This window comes from Mus pahari, chromosome X, assembly GCF_900095145.1.
Source record: "Mus pahari chromosome X, PAHARI_EIJ_v1.1, whole genome shotgun sequence".
Classification (NCBI taxonomy): domain Eukaryota; kingdom Metazoa; phylum Chordata; class Mammalia; order Rodentia; family Muridae; genus Mus; species Mus pahari.
The window spans coordinates 87,167,850-87,184,995 of NC_034613.1; the positions used below are offsets into that span (position 1 = coordinate 87,167,850).

A 17,146-nucleotide genomic window follows, 5' to 3' on the forward strand; every position below is an offset into this window, starting at 1 on the left:
GCACCTGAGAGGCAGAGACAGGTGGATGACTCTGAGTTTGAGGCCAGCCTGGTCTACAGAGTGAGTTCCAGGACAGCCAGGGATACACAGAAAAACCCTGTCTAGAAAAACAAACAAACAAACAAACAAAAACCCCCCAAAACAAAAAACCCAACAACAACAACAACAACAAAAACAAAGCAGACAAACAATCTCTCCCTTTCCTGTGATCCACATTAGTTTTTGCAGTAGATGGTACTTAAGATAGATCCACAACTGGTCACACTGCAGAGAACTAGAGGCTGCAAAGTGCTCAGTCCTAATGAGAGACAGTGGCATCAACACCTATACCAACACCACCAAAGTTCAGGGACCAAAGCAGAAGCCAGAGCAGGGTGGTGGCTGCACATGCCTTCATTCCTAGCATTCAAGAGGCAGAGGCAGGTGGGTCCCAATGAGTTCAAGGCTAGCCTGTTCTATAGAGCCAGTTCAGGGACAACCAGTACCGTTCCAAGAAACCTTGTCTTGAAAAATCAAACAAGCATACAAAACAGAAGGCAGGGCAGAAAGACTGTAAGAGTTAGAGATGTGCCATGAAATAGTGTTCTCTGGACATCGCAGGCTGGTTGCATACATGCAACTCACTGTGGCTATGACAGCATGCACAAGATCAAGCCAATCAAAATTCCAGCATGGCTAGACAGGGGATTTATAAGGCCTCACCCCTAGCCGGGGAGCTATTGGCAGCTGATGGCTGCTGGGGTAAGGAGAATCAAGTATTTTTTTAAGGACATGATCTCAGATCATATGAACAGTATATGGACTCAGGACCTGATAGAGAGGAGCTGGGAGAACTGGAGGGTAGATTTGGTCACAACAGACGGTAGACATGTATGAAATTCTCAAATAACAACATGAAGATGAGATGAACGTTAGAGCAAGAGGGAGACTGGTTGCAAGAATAATTCCTAAAACATCAGAAAATAAAAACTATAGAGACGTGTCTAAAATATGAAGTCAAATTTCTTCTTTTTCAGTGATATTTTGCCTGCATGTATGAGGGTGTGCTACATACATGCAGTACTCACAATAACCAGGAGAGGGCCGTCTGGTTCCCTAGAACTGAGCAGAAATGGGTTACACAGCCATCTCTTCAGAAATGAGCGTGGTTTTCCAGCTCCTATTTTTTTTCTGGGGGACTGAGAGGCTGGAACTTGCTACTGAACGAGAATAGATTTGAACTCACAAAGATCCACCTGCCTCTGCCTTCTGACTACTGGAGTTAAAGTCCCACCAGGTCCGGTTCTATTTTTTTTTTTTTAAGACGGGTTCTTGCTATGCAGCCCAGACTGGCCTAGAACTTGCTATGTAGCTGAGAATAACCTTCTGACTTTTGATCCTCCCGCTTCCAACTACTAAGTGTTGAGGTTGCAATTATGTGCTACAATGTGCCGCTTGTTGGTTTGGGGGGATTGTTTTGTTTTTAGATTTTTTGGTATCATGTGGCCTAGGATAGCCTTAAACTCACTGTGTAACTGAGGATAACAAACTTCTGATCCTCCCGCTTCCAACTCACAACTGCTGGGATTATAAGCATGAGGGGCTTTAAACGTTTATTTTTAAATGTGTAAAACTTATAATAGCTCAATTAAAATTAATTGATAGGAAGGTTCTGGGCAGGTTGTGGAGGTGGCATAATTTTTTTTTTAATATTCTCACTCCTGAGTAGTTTAATAAAAACAGAAAACAATCGAGGCACAGTGGTGCACACCTGTAACCGCAGCACTCCAGAGACAGAGACAGAAGCATCAGGAGTTTGAAGCTAGCCTGGTTCCATAAAGAAACCCTATCTGAAACATGCAACAACCAAAACAGAAACCCCCCAAACCCATGGACAATAAGTGTCATGAAGCTAGGCAAGAAGATTCTTAAATCCAAATATGTGGACGGGTGCAGACTACCAACAGCTGTAAAGCAGATGTGACATGAGCCCTGTGTGAAAGGAAGCAATGAGCAGGTGACAAAGCAAATCGGCTGGAACGGAGGGGTGAGACCTGAGTGTCCCCAAAACTCCGTGTCTGCAGCAGTGTGAGTCCCACAAGCTCTCCACACTAATCAGCCAGGAGCAAAAGACACTGCCAGAAACAGAATCCCGATTCAGCAACAGGGTAAGAAGCAAAAAGGGCCACAGGCCAGGAGAGCTAGAGCCAGGTGTCTGCGAAAGGAAGTCCCATTTTGGGCAATTACACAAAAGCAACAGAAGAGGGAGCTAGAAGCCACGAAAACGGAAAACCTACTGGGATCCTAGCCTCCACCCTTCTAACCGGGTTTTTTTTTCCCCCTTTCTTTTCTTTTTCAAAAAAGATGCAATGGCAGAAGCCTCTAATTCTGGCACTCAGCAGACCGAGGCAAGCCTGAGCTGCATAAGAAAACCCTGTCTCAAAAGATCAAAATACATAAGCATGAATTCATAAAGTCACGTGCAAATGAGCAATAGCTTTTACTAGAAGAAGCCAGTGAGGACGATTCGCAATGACAATTGACAGCAAAGCGGAAGCACATGCTTATGAGCCATGAACACTATAGCCTTCCATCTCAAAGCAAGTCCAAAGTAGACAAAGAAAAGGAGAGAAGATACAGAAGAAGTCAGGGTCTGAACAACTAAAGCTCAAGGTAATGAGGTCCAGGAAAGAATCGGAAATAAGAGAGACTAGAAATGAATTCTAAGGCAGAAAGAGCAAATGAACTCAGGATATAAAAGAGAAGATAAGAAGAGGGGACCTGTATAGAACCAAAAAGAGAAGAATGAAGTGATAAAAAGGAAAGCAAGCAAAGAATATCTCAGCACTTGAGAAACTGAGACCATGTCTCAAATCTTACTCCCCACCCCCTGAAAGAGGAAAAAGAGAGAAGAAAATAAAACAAAATAAACCATGTATAGAATAAAAAAATACCATGTTTTGTTTGTGGATCCTACAACCCTTTATGGAGAATACACATGCATATATTATATGCATATATATATTTCTCTGTGTTTGTGTGCGTGTGTGTGTGTGTGTGTGTGTGTGTGTGTGTGTGTGTGTGTATGTATGTATGTATGTATAGTCCTTGCACAAGAGCAGGATGGAGACTAGAAGAACAGAGAAAATCAATGGGAAGGGAAAAAAGCAGGGAGTCTAAGAGGAGGAAGCAAAAGCAGGTAAAACATCCATAAAAGTGAGAACAGAGATGGGCTGGTGGCTCATGCTTGCAATTCCAGCACTTGGGAGGCTGAGGCTGGAGGTTCAACACATGTTTGAGGCCAGCCTGGACGATATGGTGAGTTCCAGGACAACCTGAGTAATAAAATAATCATGACTCAAACAAATAAAATTTAAAGGTTAGAAAGGCTACAAGAAAGTTTCCCTGAGGGCTGGAGAGATGGCTCAGCGGTTAAGAGCACTGACTGCTCTTCCGGAGGTCATGAGTTCAAATCCCAGCAATCACATGGTGGCTCACAACCATCTGTAATCTATGGGCCAGAGCAGCAAAAGGGAAAAGGAAAAAAAAAGCTTTTCTGAAATAACTTTATATATATATACATATATGTATATATATATCCTAGCAAAAGTATTCCACTTCATTTTTATTTTATTGTATTTTTTGTTTTTTTGAGACAGGGTTTCTCTGTGTAGTCCTGGCTGTCCTTGGTCTATAACCCAGGCTGGCCTTGAACTCATAGAGATCCCCCTGCCTCTGCCTAAAGTATTAGATTTTTAGTACGAGATTTCCTACTAGTGGAGGGGGACACATGGAAGACAAACATCCAGTTATCAGATGTGTTGACAATGATATTTTATACTGGAAGAAAAGAAATCGGGGCTGGAGAGGTGGCTCAGCAGTTAAGAGCACTGATTGCTCTTCTGAAGGTCCCGAGTTCAAATCCCAGCAACCACATGGTGGCTCACAACCATCCGTAATGAGATCTGATGCCCTCTTCTGGTGTGTCTGAAGACAGCTACAGTGTACTTACACGAAAGAAAGAAAGAAAGAAAGAAAGAAAGAAAGAAAGAAAGAAAGAAAGAAAGAAAGAAAGAAAGAAAGAAAGAAAAGAAATCAGCATTTTCATGAGATACAGGAAAAACAACATAACCCAAGCAGTCAAATTTCTGACTTGGATCCTCAGGATCTGTTGGCAGTTAATGGTTGCTTCTGTGATGTCATTCATAATAAAGTAAATAACCACACCCATGCTCACACAAGCAACCCCAGTTAACCTCAGTGGGTCACAAACACTAAACAAAAGTCATGAACATCGAGGGGAACTCAATGGTTAGAAGAAAGGGTTCAGTGGGAAGGGGCGGGAGGGGTAATGGAGGATGAAATGACTCAATATATTACATACATGCTTGAAATTATCAAAAAATACAAAAAATGACTGACACAGGGTTTTTTTTAAGAGTTATTTATTATTATAGATAAGTACACTGTAGCTGTCTACAGACACTCCAGAAGACAGCATCAGATCTGATGGTTGTGAGTCACCATGTGGGATTTGAACTCAGGACCTTCAGAAGAGCAGTCAGTGCTCTTAACCGCTGAGCCATCTCTCCAGCCTGACACAGAGGTTTTAAAAAAAGTAACAATTTTTATTTGTAGCCAGAGTGTTATGAGCTGAATTGCATCCCGTCACCAAACAAAAAAGTTCACATGTTGAAGACCTAGGACCTTGAGAATGGGTGACTATCTGAAGGCAAGGCCCTTCTCTCTGACTGCAGTTCCTAAGAGGCAGTCAGCAGCACGTGAAGCTCAGTCCTGTAGCACTAGACAGGCATTTGCTCAAAGGCTACATTCCCAGTATTGTCAAAACAATTTTTAAAAGAGGTGATTTGTTCGCATAAAGACACCAAAGGCATGTCATGGCAGCATACAGTTGAAATTTCAAGGCTAGCCTGAGCTACACAACAATGCCCAGTCTCTAACAATAAATAGCCAAAAGAGAGCAGGGGAAAGGCTGTGTTGTGAATGACCAAGGCAGCCCCTGTCAGCCAAGGATAGATGCCTCAGAGAAATCAAACCTGCCAACACCTGACCTTGGGCCTCTACCTTCCAGGACTGTGAAATATATTTCTGCTGTTTATGACACCCCGTCTCTGGTGCAGTTTTTTTCTTTTAAGGACATCCTGAGTCTCCAAACTTGTCAACCTACACTCACTCTATTCTTGTGGCCCCCTTCCTAACAAGCTGCTACAGAACAGACTCTAGAAAAATAAAAACAGCTGGAAAAAACATCCACAAAAGGACTGTCTGTGACTATTCGATAAACTAAATAAATAAATGCACATAGATCCATGTATAATTGCGGTTCAATGATGGCTGTCAGTAGGAAAGTGCAGTTTCTAATAACTGCCAATGGAGTACTGGAGCAGAGAGGGTGCAAACAGATTCTCTGTTTTCGCCATCCTGTTAGCAGTGGAAGCATTAATATTCTGCTCAGAGACAGTTGTGTATGGCATGGCATATAAAGCTAGTGCATAATAATATGATAATTTAAGCCTACTATCTCGTGTACTTGTGGGTTCTCAAGGATGAAATAAAGGAGATTCAGAGGTGAGACAGCTAAAAAAAACCCCTGAAGACAGGACTTTGAAAAAAAACAACACATCAGTATCTCCTGTCCAGTTTTTCCTTAAAAGGTTTGAAATGCTGATGAACTCAGTACCTGTGAGTATTGCTGCTAGCATCCAGACCTTGTGGCCTTGAGATACCATTTCCTACAAAAAAAAAGAAACCAGGCCTTTTTAGAGAAGTGATTTCAGGTCTCTGCCAGGAAATGTATAAAATGGGCCTGAAGCATCAATTTGGTTCAATTTCTGAGTTCATGGGGACTTTTTTTAGTTGCTGACATTTTTAATATAGGAATAAAACAAATAACTGCTTTGAAAAAATTAATGAGAAAAAGCAAACATTTACATTGCTTTCCCTTAACAAACTATACCATTGGCCAACCAAATAATAGAGAAGAGATGTTTTTCTTTATCCTAGAAAACAGACGAAGAATAATAGAATCCAAATGTCACCATTCTACAACCCCTAATGGATAAATGGATCTAGGCTTTAAGCAACAAATGGCTACTAATACCACAGAGAGACAGTAAACATCATGTGCCTCCTGCCAAGAGAAAACAAATATCATCTATAAACTAGTCTCATCAAAAACACTCTTACCTGAACCTGATCAAATCAGCTAATAATGTAAAAGACATACAAATCAGGAATGGACTGGAGACATCAAGGCTGGACCATCAATTCAAGGTTATCCTCAGCTACATAGAGAGTTGGTAGGCAACCTGGGCTACATGAGACCCTCTGTTAAAACAACAAAAATATAGTATACAAGCTGGCAAAATAGTAAAGGCACCTGCCATGTAAATGTGGTGACCTGAGCTTGATCCTCAGAAGCTATGTAAAGAACCAATTCCACAAAGCTGTCCCCTGACCTCCACAAGTGCCACATGACATGTATGCTCACACATATGCATCATATACACACACAATAATAAATTTTTAAAAATATTTAAAGAAGGGGCTGGAGAGATGGCTCAACGGTTAAGAGCACTGACTGCTCTTCCAGAGGTTCTGAGTTCAAGTCCCAGCAACCACATGGTGGCTCACAACCATCTGTAATGGGATCTGATGCTCTCTTCTGGTGTGTCTGAAGACAGCTACAGTGCACTCATAAAATAAATAGACCTTTAAAAAATAAAAAAAATTTCAAGAAAATACAGTACAGAGACAATCAACAATACCTAGCCTTGCAGACCGTATAGGCCAAGCTGCCCAGTTTCTTCAGTAAACAAGTTGCAAGAGAGAAAAAGCCAGAAAAGGATAGGGAGTGTGGCCCAGAGCTATAGAGTTTACCTAGCATACAGGGGACACTGGCTTCTATCCCTGCAGTGTGTTTAAAGAAAAAGGAAGGTCAGGGTCAGGGTATACACTTTTGCGGATAGCCTGGTCTACATGGCGAGTTCTAGGACAGCTAAGGGTACACAGAGAAACCCTGTCTCAAAAATAGAGGCAGGGTTTAGGAGAAGAAAGAAGAAAATATATTAGCCAGTTGGGTAAGTGTAGAGGCAAGTACAGTCAGAAGGCTAGGGCAGGGGGCCTTGGTTTTGGGTTTCTTTTAAATGATTTATTTATTTTTATTTTATGTATATTAATGTTTTGCCTGAATCTGTGTTTGGGTGAGGGTGTTGGCTCCCCTGGAACTGGAGTTACACAGTTGTGAGTTGCCATGTGGGTATTGGGAATTCAACCCAGGTCCTCTGGAAGAACAGCCAGTGCTCTTTAAAAAAAAAAAAAAGATTTATTTATTGATTTTATATATATGAGTACACTGTTACTGTTTTCAGACACACCAGAAGAGGGAGTCAGATCCCATTACAGATGGTTGTGAACCACCATGTGGTTGCTGGGAATTGAACTCAGGACCTCTAAAAGAGCAGTCGGTGCTCTTAACTGCTGAGCCATCTCTCCAGCCCTAGCCAGTGCTCTTAACCACTGTGTTATCGCTCTAGCCCCTTGACTTTTAAAAATATTTTAATTTAAAAATTAGATCTAGGTTGGAGACATGGCTCAGCAGTTGAGCAGTGGCTGAACTTGCAGAGAAGCAGAGTTTGGCTCCCAATAGCCATGCAGAAGTTTATAATTGCATGCAATTCCAGTCCCAGGGGGTCTGATACCCTCTCCTGTCTCTGTGAGCACCAGACACACACGGTACAGATTCATACATTCAGGCACTCACACATACACACACAAATTTAAAAAAAAACAAATCTTTTTAAAAAATTAGATCCATATACACTGTTACTGGAAGATGTCCAAATTCTGTAGTAATTTAAAAAAAATCAGAACAGTATGTTCAGTATGTTCAAATTTTTATTTAATAAAATAAATAAAACTATACATACTGGGATTATGTAAAGAGACTTCCTATAAATATGCAGCAGTCCACAGAGCTAGTCTCAGGGCTTCCAAAGTGTAACTTGCTATAATGCTTGTTTGAAATCTAATAGGTATGTTTTACTTTTGTAATTAGCAAAAAATAAAAATGCTCAAGAAAAGACAGATGGAGGGAAATGAGAGAGGGAGGGAATAGAAGAAGGAAAAGAAAGATCACCTAGCTCTTCAGATTATAAACTGAGGCATTTTTCTGATGAACAACACTAGGCTTTGGTAAATAAGAACCACTTCCTCAAGTGACTCTTAGAGTCGTTTGTATCTCTGTTTAAAATCCGTAGTTTGGACTAGCTAGCCCACTATTTGGTTACCCAGGAAAATGTACAGCCTGAGCTGGGGATGGTTGTTCTGTGAAAGGCGCTTATCCAGCGTGGCCAGTGCCTCGAACTCTGGCACTACAAATAATCTAAAAGCACGGAAATTCACACACCTTCGGGCATGGAGTCCTCATGGCATCTGGTGGGGAAGACAGTACTTAAAAAACAAGACGGCTGCTTCAAGTTTTCTCTTTGACTTTCTTCTCTTTGGCTTTGATGTTTTGAAGGAGGCAACGCCCTTATCTTTCTGTTTATCCTATATGCCAGTGGCTTTCAAGAGTGTGGTCCCCAAACCACCATAAACAAACTTTTAGGCCCCATCCAGACATACCAAGTAGGAATCTCTCTGGGCAGGATGAAACAGTTTTCTGATAAGGTCTCTAGCAGCATTGCCAGATAAAATACAGAGCACTCAGCTAAGTTTGAAGTCCAGATTAATGATGCATGAATTTTTACCAAAAATATTTGTAGCAATTGGGACATACTTACATTGAAATTTAATAGAACATTCTGGGTTTTGTGGGGTAGGTGGGCATTGGTTGTTTTTCTCAGTCTGGAAGCTTCCATTCCCGGGTGTTGTGATCCCTGTTTGCTTGAGAAAGACTAGGGTAGAGGTAAGACAGGAGGCTTGCATTCTGAGTGACACGACTGCACTGTTTTTTTAAATTCCACAAAAATGATTGTCATCTCCGTAAGACAGACAAGACTCATGACAAGGAAGCAGAGATGTGGGGACAGAGCCGGTGAGCCTCAGGGCCTAAGGTAAAGTTTAGGAGCAGAAGGAGGCTGGATTTTACCAGAAACTTCCAGCATAGTAAGTGACTTTAGATCCCTGGCTCACGGAGCTCTGCCTTCATACCAAGATGACTGTGGGTAGGCTAGGAGAAGGGCTAGGGTAGGCACCGGGCTTGGGGGCGAGGCACCAATAAAGTTCAAAACATCTTTTCAAGTTCTGTGTGTTTGTTTATTCATTTGTTTCAGAGAGGGTCCATATGTAACCCAAACTGACTTTGAACTCATTATGTAGCCCAGGCTAGCCTTGAAATTGCAAAATCCTCCTATTTCTATGTCCCAAGTGCTGGCATTACAATGTGCATTAGCATATTGTTAAGGGGAAAAAACCCCACTTTTTTGTTTGTTTGTTTGTTTGTTTGTTTTTCGAGACAGTGTTTCTCTATATAGCCCTGGCTGTCCTGGAACTCACTCTGTAGTCCAGGCTGGCTTCAAACTCCGAAATCCACCTGCCTCTGCCTCCCAAGTGCTGGGATTAAAGGCATGTGCCACCACTGCCGGGCAAAAACCCACTTTTTTAATGGAGTTAGAAGAACATGGCTACTTCATATTCATAACACAGGAATAAGGCCCAGGTCACTTCATATTCATAACACAGGAATAAGGCCCAGGTCAATTTGTGCTCACATCAGGCTGATGGTCACTAACTCTGTAGGTAAAAATTGGAAGCCGGGCGTGGTGGCTTGTCAGTGGCTTGTCAGTGTCTAAGGCAGTAGTTCCCAATCAGGGGAGAGTTGACAATGTGTTTCGAGACATTTTGGTTGTCAAAACATGAAGTGGGCATTTTAGAGACATCCTGAAACACTCACAGCCCAAGCTAGCTCCCTCTACAAAGAATTATCCAGTTGCAAATGTCAACTTCCAAGTCCCAGAAAAGACTCTAAAGCACCTTAATGAGGAGAATGAGCTGCCTTCTTCCCCACTGTCTCCAGCCTCTCCAATCTCAAGACCCGGACTCTCCTCTCTCTGAGGATAAGCTGTGTATGCACATTCCTGTAACTTAGAAGGGAGATAATGTAAGTGTCAGGATTCTAATCTGTAGAATGTGGGTAAAAAATACTTAGCTCATATGGTTATTGCAGAAACTAAATGAGTAAATAGTTTAAATTCAGATATTTATTGAGCACCTCCACTATGTGCCAAGTATTCTGAGCCCACACACAGTCTTTGTTAGTGGGGAAGAGTTGGAGTGACTTCATCACTCATATTTCTCCTCTCCCTTATTAGACAGACCTAATCCCCTTGCTTCCTTCCCAGAGAACTGGAGAGAGTAGCCAATACCTTGTTTAAAAGAGCTACCTGAATCTGCTCTATCACTCTGTGCTGATTTGCTAATGTCTCCCATCTTTAGTTTCAAACGCAGCACCAAAGCTAACATTGCCATATGTATCTACCTCACATGTTGACAGCTTCATATGAGTAGTCATTGCATACGTGTCATGTTCAACTTCATGACTCTCATCCTCCTCCCTCCCATGCTGAAAGCCCTGTCTCCTTCCCAACAGATCCCCCAGACATCTCTCTGATTAAAAAAATAATAATTTAAAAATTAGGTCTAGGCTAGGCCAGAGAGATGGCTCAGCAGTTAAGAGCAGTGGCTGCTCTTGCAGAGGTCTAGACTTTGGTCCCCCCACCCAAACCCCAATTTCCATGTCTTGTGGAGGAGGGGAGCCAGCCACCAGCACATTGTTCTTAATCATGAAAAGCAGCTCAGGCCTATGGGAGGGGCTCTGTAACAGAGCTCCCAGCCCAGATTTGTGATTTGTTTTTGTAAACAGCGGACCGGACCCTCCAGAACTTTCTTAGCAAGGCTCCCCCTCCCTCTCTCTCCTTCCCTTCTTTATTAACAAGCCCCGGGAAGTTTTAGCAAGGAGAAATTAACATTTTTGCATGGTTTACCTTTTACCAATCTGTTCTGGCATGCTTATAATATCAGAACCACTTAGAAAAAGAAAACTGGTCGTTTTCCTCACCTGTGACTGCCATTCCCACTTCCCTACAGTGGTTCCCATTCTTTAGTGTAGACAGCAGATTTGCACTGATTCTATACAAATTGTTGCAGTAGCTGCACTGCCAATTTCCCAAGGTTGCTCAATGATAACTTAGAATGTTAGCCATCATATGATCACAGGAGATGGTCATATAATAAATCATACCTGATTTATCACCAGAATTTATAATACCACACCTAGGTCTGGGGACACATCCCTGCCGTTAATACAGTCGGTGTTCAGCCTGACCTGATTAGAAGAGCCAGGATGTCTGCAGTCAGTATTTCAAACGAGTTAAGCCTTTCTGCCCTGGAGGCTTCTGTCTATTGTCACAGTGTGAAGTGGCCCCCTCCCCCTTTAATGGCCCTAGCCTCTTCGGCAGCCAGGATTTCCCTGGCCCATCCTCCCACAAACTTCTTTTCTGAAGCCCTTGATTTTCATTCACAGTCCTTACATTGAATTCAATATGTTCATTACTCAGTTCCAAACAAGGCAATTTACAGAAGAAAGTCGAGTTGCCAAAAATGCCAAATTCTGTTCTACTAAGGAAATACAAATAAAACATCAATGTGGTGCTTCACACAAAATTAATGAAAATCACAATATCCAGTACTGGTGAAGATTCATGGAAATAGACAATTTTGTACACTATTGATAGAAATGCGAGCATCTCTAATCTTTTAGAAAAATCATCTGGTAATATTTAATATTCACTAAAGTTGAAAATACGTACACATATCCCTTATATACTAAGACAATCCCCCCAGAGCACCTCAGGCACACATGCGAGTATGTTTGTGGCCAGAGGAAACTGAAGGTGAGTAATAATATGCTGTGAATTAAGGAATATGATTAACTAAGCCTGCATCACTGAGGAAATGCCCAAATTAATAACACATTATTTATAATTTGTTTCAAACTTTGCTAGTGATAATATTGCTACAGTAAATACCCTTTGTCTTGATAATTTTATTTTTAAATTGATGTCTTCACCTAGAATAGAGTAGACAACTATTAGAGTTAGTTATTAGGTTGCAGATGTGGTTCAGTTGATAGACTGCTTGCCTAGCATGCAGAAAAGCCATGGATTTGATCCCCAGCACAGTATTATTGGTGATGGTGGTACACAACCCAGCACTCAGTAGTAAGGGGAGCAGGAGCAGGAGTTCAAAGTCATCCTTGGCTTCACAGTGGAGTTTGAAGTCAGTATGGGGTCACATTAGACCCTGTCTCAAAAAACAGAAACAGCAAACAAAGGCTGGAGACACGAATCCGAATCCGTTGGTAAGAGTGCCTGCTACACAGTTATAAGGCCTGAAATTTGGCTCCGGGAACCCATATAACTAGCCAGGCATTGTATGCACGCCTGTATTCCCAGCTCTGAGGCAGCCAGAGACAGGAACATTGCTGGGATTGTTGGACTGGCTGGATTCCAGCCTAGGTGACAAACTGTGAGGCCTAGTTCAAGGATAGATCTATCCTAGTTCAAGGATAGACCCTACCTCAAAGATATATGCATAAATATAAATCTAGGCTGGGCATAGTAGCTCATACAGGCAGACACCTGTGAGGTCCAGGCCAATAGTGTTAGGCTACATAACAATACTCTATCTCCAAATAATAAATAAATAAATAAATAAATAAATAAATAAATAAATAAATAAATGTCTTCTTAAATAAAGGCTTTATTACAGAGGAATACATGCATATTACAATGTATCTTCGTAAAACACAAAACAAAGACATAGAAAAAGTCTTGAAGTGACTCAAAGAGAAAAACACATCACCTACAGAGAGCCCCAGTCTGAATGAGACTACATTTCTCATTCGAAGCCATGCGAGACAGAATAAAGTAGACTTCAAGTGCTGAAGCAAATGACCCATTAGAACACAGCATAACGCACGATGACCTTAGAGCTGTGCCCAAATGTAGGAAACTGCACCCTTCATAAATGATAAGGGTAGGTGAAAAGAACTGAGAACAAGCTACAAGAGCTTCTTCCATGGCCAAACCAGAACAATCTAAGCAAGAAAATGAAGAGGTATTAAATTATAACCCAAACTATAAAATAAATACCCATGAGTCCATGCGGCTACACATAAAGGACTGTTACACTGAACAAACAAATGGTAGATAGACCAATACATTCGGATACACAGTCATGAGGGAGAAGGGACAAATGGCCTATTCTAATAATATCTATAGACACTCTTCCCTCAGAAGTGAAGCGTGACTCTATTCTTTCACTTTGGGCATACATACTGACTTCCAAAAGTCTAGTATAGAAAGGGGGCAAGAGTAACTGTATTGTGAGAACAATAAAGTCTGACAAACACTTCCTCAGCCAGGTTATAAAGATCAACACTGACAGTGGTAGGCCATTTTGAAAGTCGGTATCTGTGACACAACATGGTGAAAATTTGTCTACTTCTGTAGTCTTCCCCAAGCCCATAACTCAGTTTAATCGTGACAAATGTATCACATAGATTCCATTATTTTACAAAACTGACAAGTAGTCACCAAAAACATCAAGGTTTTATAAATAAGTGAGTGAAAAACAGTCAGAATCCAGAGGAATCAAGGAAGCAGGATGACTAAGTGCAATGTGATGTTCTGGACAGGATCCGGGAACAGAGAGAAAACAACAGATAAGAGCAACTAATGGACCCTAAGGGCTAAGGAGATGGCTCTGTCTGCAGAAGAGGTAGTGACACAGCATGAGGACATGAGTTCAAATCACCCCCTGTAAGAGGCCAGTCGCTACAGTCCCGGTGCTGTGCGTGCTCGAAAGAGAGTTGCTGGGGCCTAGTGGCCCCTGGCCTAGCTCTAGGTTCTGTGAGTCCCTCTAAGGGAATGAGGTGGACAGTAAGCATGACATCTGACAACCACTTCTGGAAAATGTCATTCTCTCACCTCCACTTCTGTTCTGTGGCTTGCACGTACCTTCAGAGCACCACCCCGCCACCGCCACGTACACGCAACAGTAACCGATTTTAAGTTAAAATTTAAAATAACATAAATAGGCTAGATATAGTGACTTATGCAGAAGGATTTCAAGTTTAAGGCCAGCCTGGGTTACCTAGTGGGACCCTGTATATATAAAACTAAAAATCCACAGAAAAAATAAGGAAGTAAAAAGAGAAACATTAGAAACAAACAGAAGACAAGTTCTAAAATGTCAGACTCCAGGCTACGATTGTGTTTTGTTCTCCAAAAATGTACATTGAAGTCCTCAACCTCAGAACCTTTAAGTGACCTTTTATAGCAATAGAGTCAATGTACAAAGAAGCCATCAGTGGGCTGGAGAAAAGGCACTGTTATTAAGAGCACTGGCTGCTCTTGCAGAGGACCCAGGTTCAGTTCCCAGCACCCACATGGTGCTTCACAACCATCTGTAATTCCAGTTCCAGGAGATCTGATATCCTCTTCTGACTTCCATTGATACCAGGCCCACATGAGATGTATATACACATGTACATGTGTATGCATGCATCACACACACAGACAGAGAGAGAGAGAGAGAGAGAGAGAGAGAGAGAGAGAGAGAGAGAGATTTTTTTTTAAAAAAGCTATTAGGGTGAGTCCTAAATCTGAAAAAAGCCAATTTCCTCCTAAGAAATCAGAAGGTTGAAATCCGAAGAGATTTGTAGAGACAGGGAATGGCACGTGGAGACTGATGCAGAGGAAAATGGCCCTGTGAAGACAGGACAGAGATTGGAATTAAGCTGCTGCAAACCACAGAACACCCATGGCTACCCCCACCAAAGCCATCACAGTGAGTCGTAAATCTAAGCTGGTCCAGGCAAAGAAAAATCCTTGTCCAGAGGATCTGACAACTGCCCACTCCAGAACTGTCCCATGGCTCTAATCACAGCGATCTTAGGGACACTAATACGATTTTATGCCTAAAATGTAAATGGCCCAGTTAAAATACAGAGATTGGTAGACTAAATTTTTTTTTAAAAATCACAAACCAAATATATATCATTCTAAGGAATGTCACGTAAAATGTAATACAGCTAGGTTGAAAAAATAAAAAGGTAGGCAAAAAGCTGTATCCCACAGAGAAGTGTGGTCAGCTGAGGAAATCAAGTTGCAGGGTACTTTACATGTGTGTGTATACTAAATAGCTCCATTTTTGTAAGAAAAATATCCCTTATTGGGGCTAGAGAGATGGCTCGGCAATTAAGGGCGCTTGCCTGCTTTTGCAGACCATCCAGATTCAGTTCTCAGTACTGGTTGCCTGTACCTCCAGCAGGGAAGCCACAGCTCAGGCCTCTATGGCCACCTACACTCACATGCACATTCTCCCACACAGGCACATAATTAATAATAAGGCAAATCTTGAAAAAGGAAAATATCCACTATCAACATCACGTACTTTCTACATATGCATACACACACTCAAATACTATGTAAAAGGCCACATATATTGGTCCCTCAGTGTTCCAAGTGGACAGACAGTAGGAGGTTGTCAAAGGGGAGACATCATGATGATGATGATGACAATTATGATAATGAATACTTTGCAAACAGGAGCACACTAGCCAATTTTTTGAGGCAAGGACTTCTTATGTAAATCAGGCTGCCTGGAGCTTGTAGCAATCCCCTTGCCCTTGCTTGCTCCTGAGTGCTGGAACTGCAGGCATGTGCCACCATGATGGGCAGATTTTAATAATCTTATGAATTTCTAGTGGCTTAATCAGGACAAATAAGCATAAGCACACAGAGGTAGGGAATGTGTTTCTCAAGCTGTTGCTTTGCTGAACTTTCTGTTCTTATAAAGATATTTTAAATTGTTAGTGAGGAGTTAAAAGTAGGTTTAAAAAAAAAATCAGTGGTCCTGTAGAATTCCTTCTTGGAGATGCTTACCAAGTTAGACACCATGGTTATTTGCATATTTTCCCAGTTCCCATGGTGGTTGTCTCTTTTTTACACTGTGGGAGATCTTTTACATCTTATCTGTCTTTTATATGTATCATTCTCTATACAAGGAAGGAAAGAGTATTAACTTGATCATCTTGTATCTTTGCATTACTTTGCTTGTTACAATGAGAATATACTAGCTTTTTAATCTGGAATACAATTGAAATTAACAATAACATTAACAACAAACTGAACAGAAAAACCCACCTTTTCTCACCAAGGAACTCTTGTTCCTTTCTCTACTTTAGTAATATTGTCATCACTTGTACAAGGGACCTGTCATGCTAGGTCACGCCTGTAATCTTCCACCCTTTCTTAATTAGTCACCAAATCCAGATTCTAGTTATAAATATCCCTACCTTCCTCTAATTAATCATAAGTCCTATCCTAAATCTCTTCTAAAATCCCTTCCCTTCTCCACCGCCCTTGCCAATGAGGCTTCTGTCAGTTTAGACTTTAGTCATCTGAGTGTTTCAATAGCCCTTCATGTAATCCCCTCTGCTGCCCCTCCGCCTATTCTCTTTCAATAATGCACTCAAGTAGTAGCTTTCTAAAAGGTGTCAGTGTATATTGGGGCATAGCAATGCACATATTATTATTTTAATAGTTACACTTTAATGTCAATATAAATAAAACATATCCTAAGTTCATGACTCCAAAGACAAGACATCAAACTGTGAATGGAAAATACAGTAAGTGAAGTTTGGAAAGCACTGCTTTACAGTGTAGGAAACAAACTGTGTGAATCTTTAAAAAATGGTGTTCCCACCCTACCTTTCCACTGTCACCTTAAGGAATGTGCCCTTTTGTTAGAGAAAACCTTCAGACTACTTGCAAACATCCCACAGTCCTTCTTCCTTCTCTGCCTTTTGCCCTCAATGTTCTAACTTCTGCCTACTAAACATCCTCTTATGCTTTCCTGTTTGTTCAGCTGAAAACCAAGTCTGATGTCACAGACCTTTTATCCTAGTTACCTGGGAAGCAGAGGCAGGAGGATCATAAGTTAGAAATCTACCTGGGAGATTAGTGATGCCCTGTCTTAAAACATTTTTTAAAGGCTAAGGGTGGTAGGCTTGGATGCATGAGACCCCAGGTTTGATCCCTAGCACTGCTCTCTCCTCCCTCCCTCCCTCTCTTCCCCC

At 41.5% G+C, this 17,146-nt stretch overlaps 1 protein-coding gene and 1 non-coding gene across 2 annotated transcripts in view; both read right to left on the reverse strand.

Moving 5' to 3' along the window:
- Window positions 1–17,146, reverse strand: part of Snx12 (sorting nexin 12) — a 115,989-nt gene that overhangs the window by 27,859 nt on the left and 70,984 nt on the right. The window lies entirely within an intron of this gene.
- Window positions 11,246–11,358, reverse strand: LOC115063180. Its single transcript, XR_003843071.1, has one exon. It is a non-coding gene; the product is annotated as a small nucleolar RNA SNORA72 (small nucleolar RNA).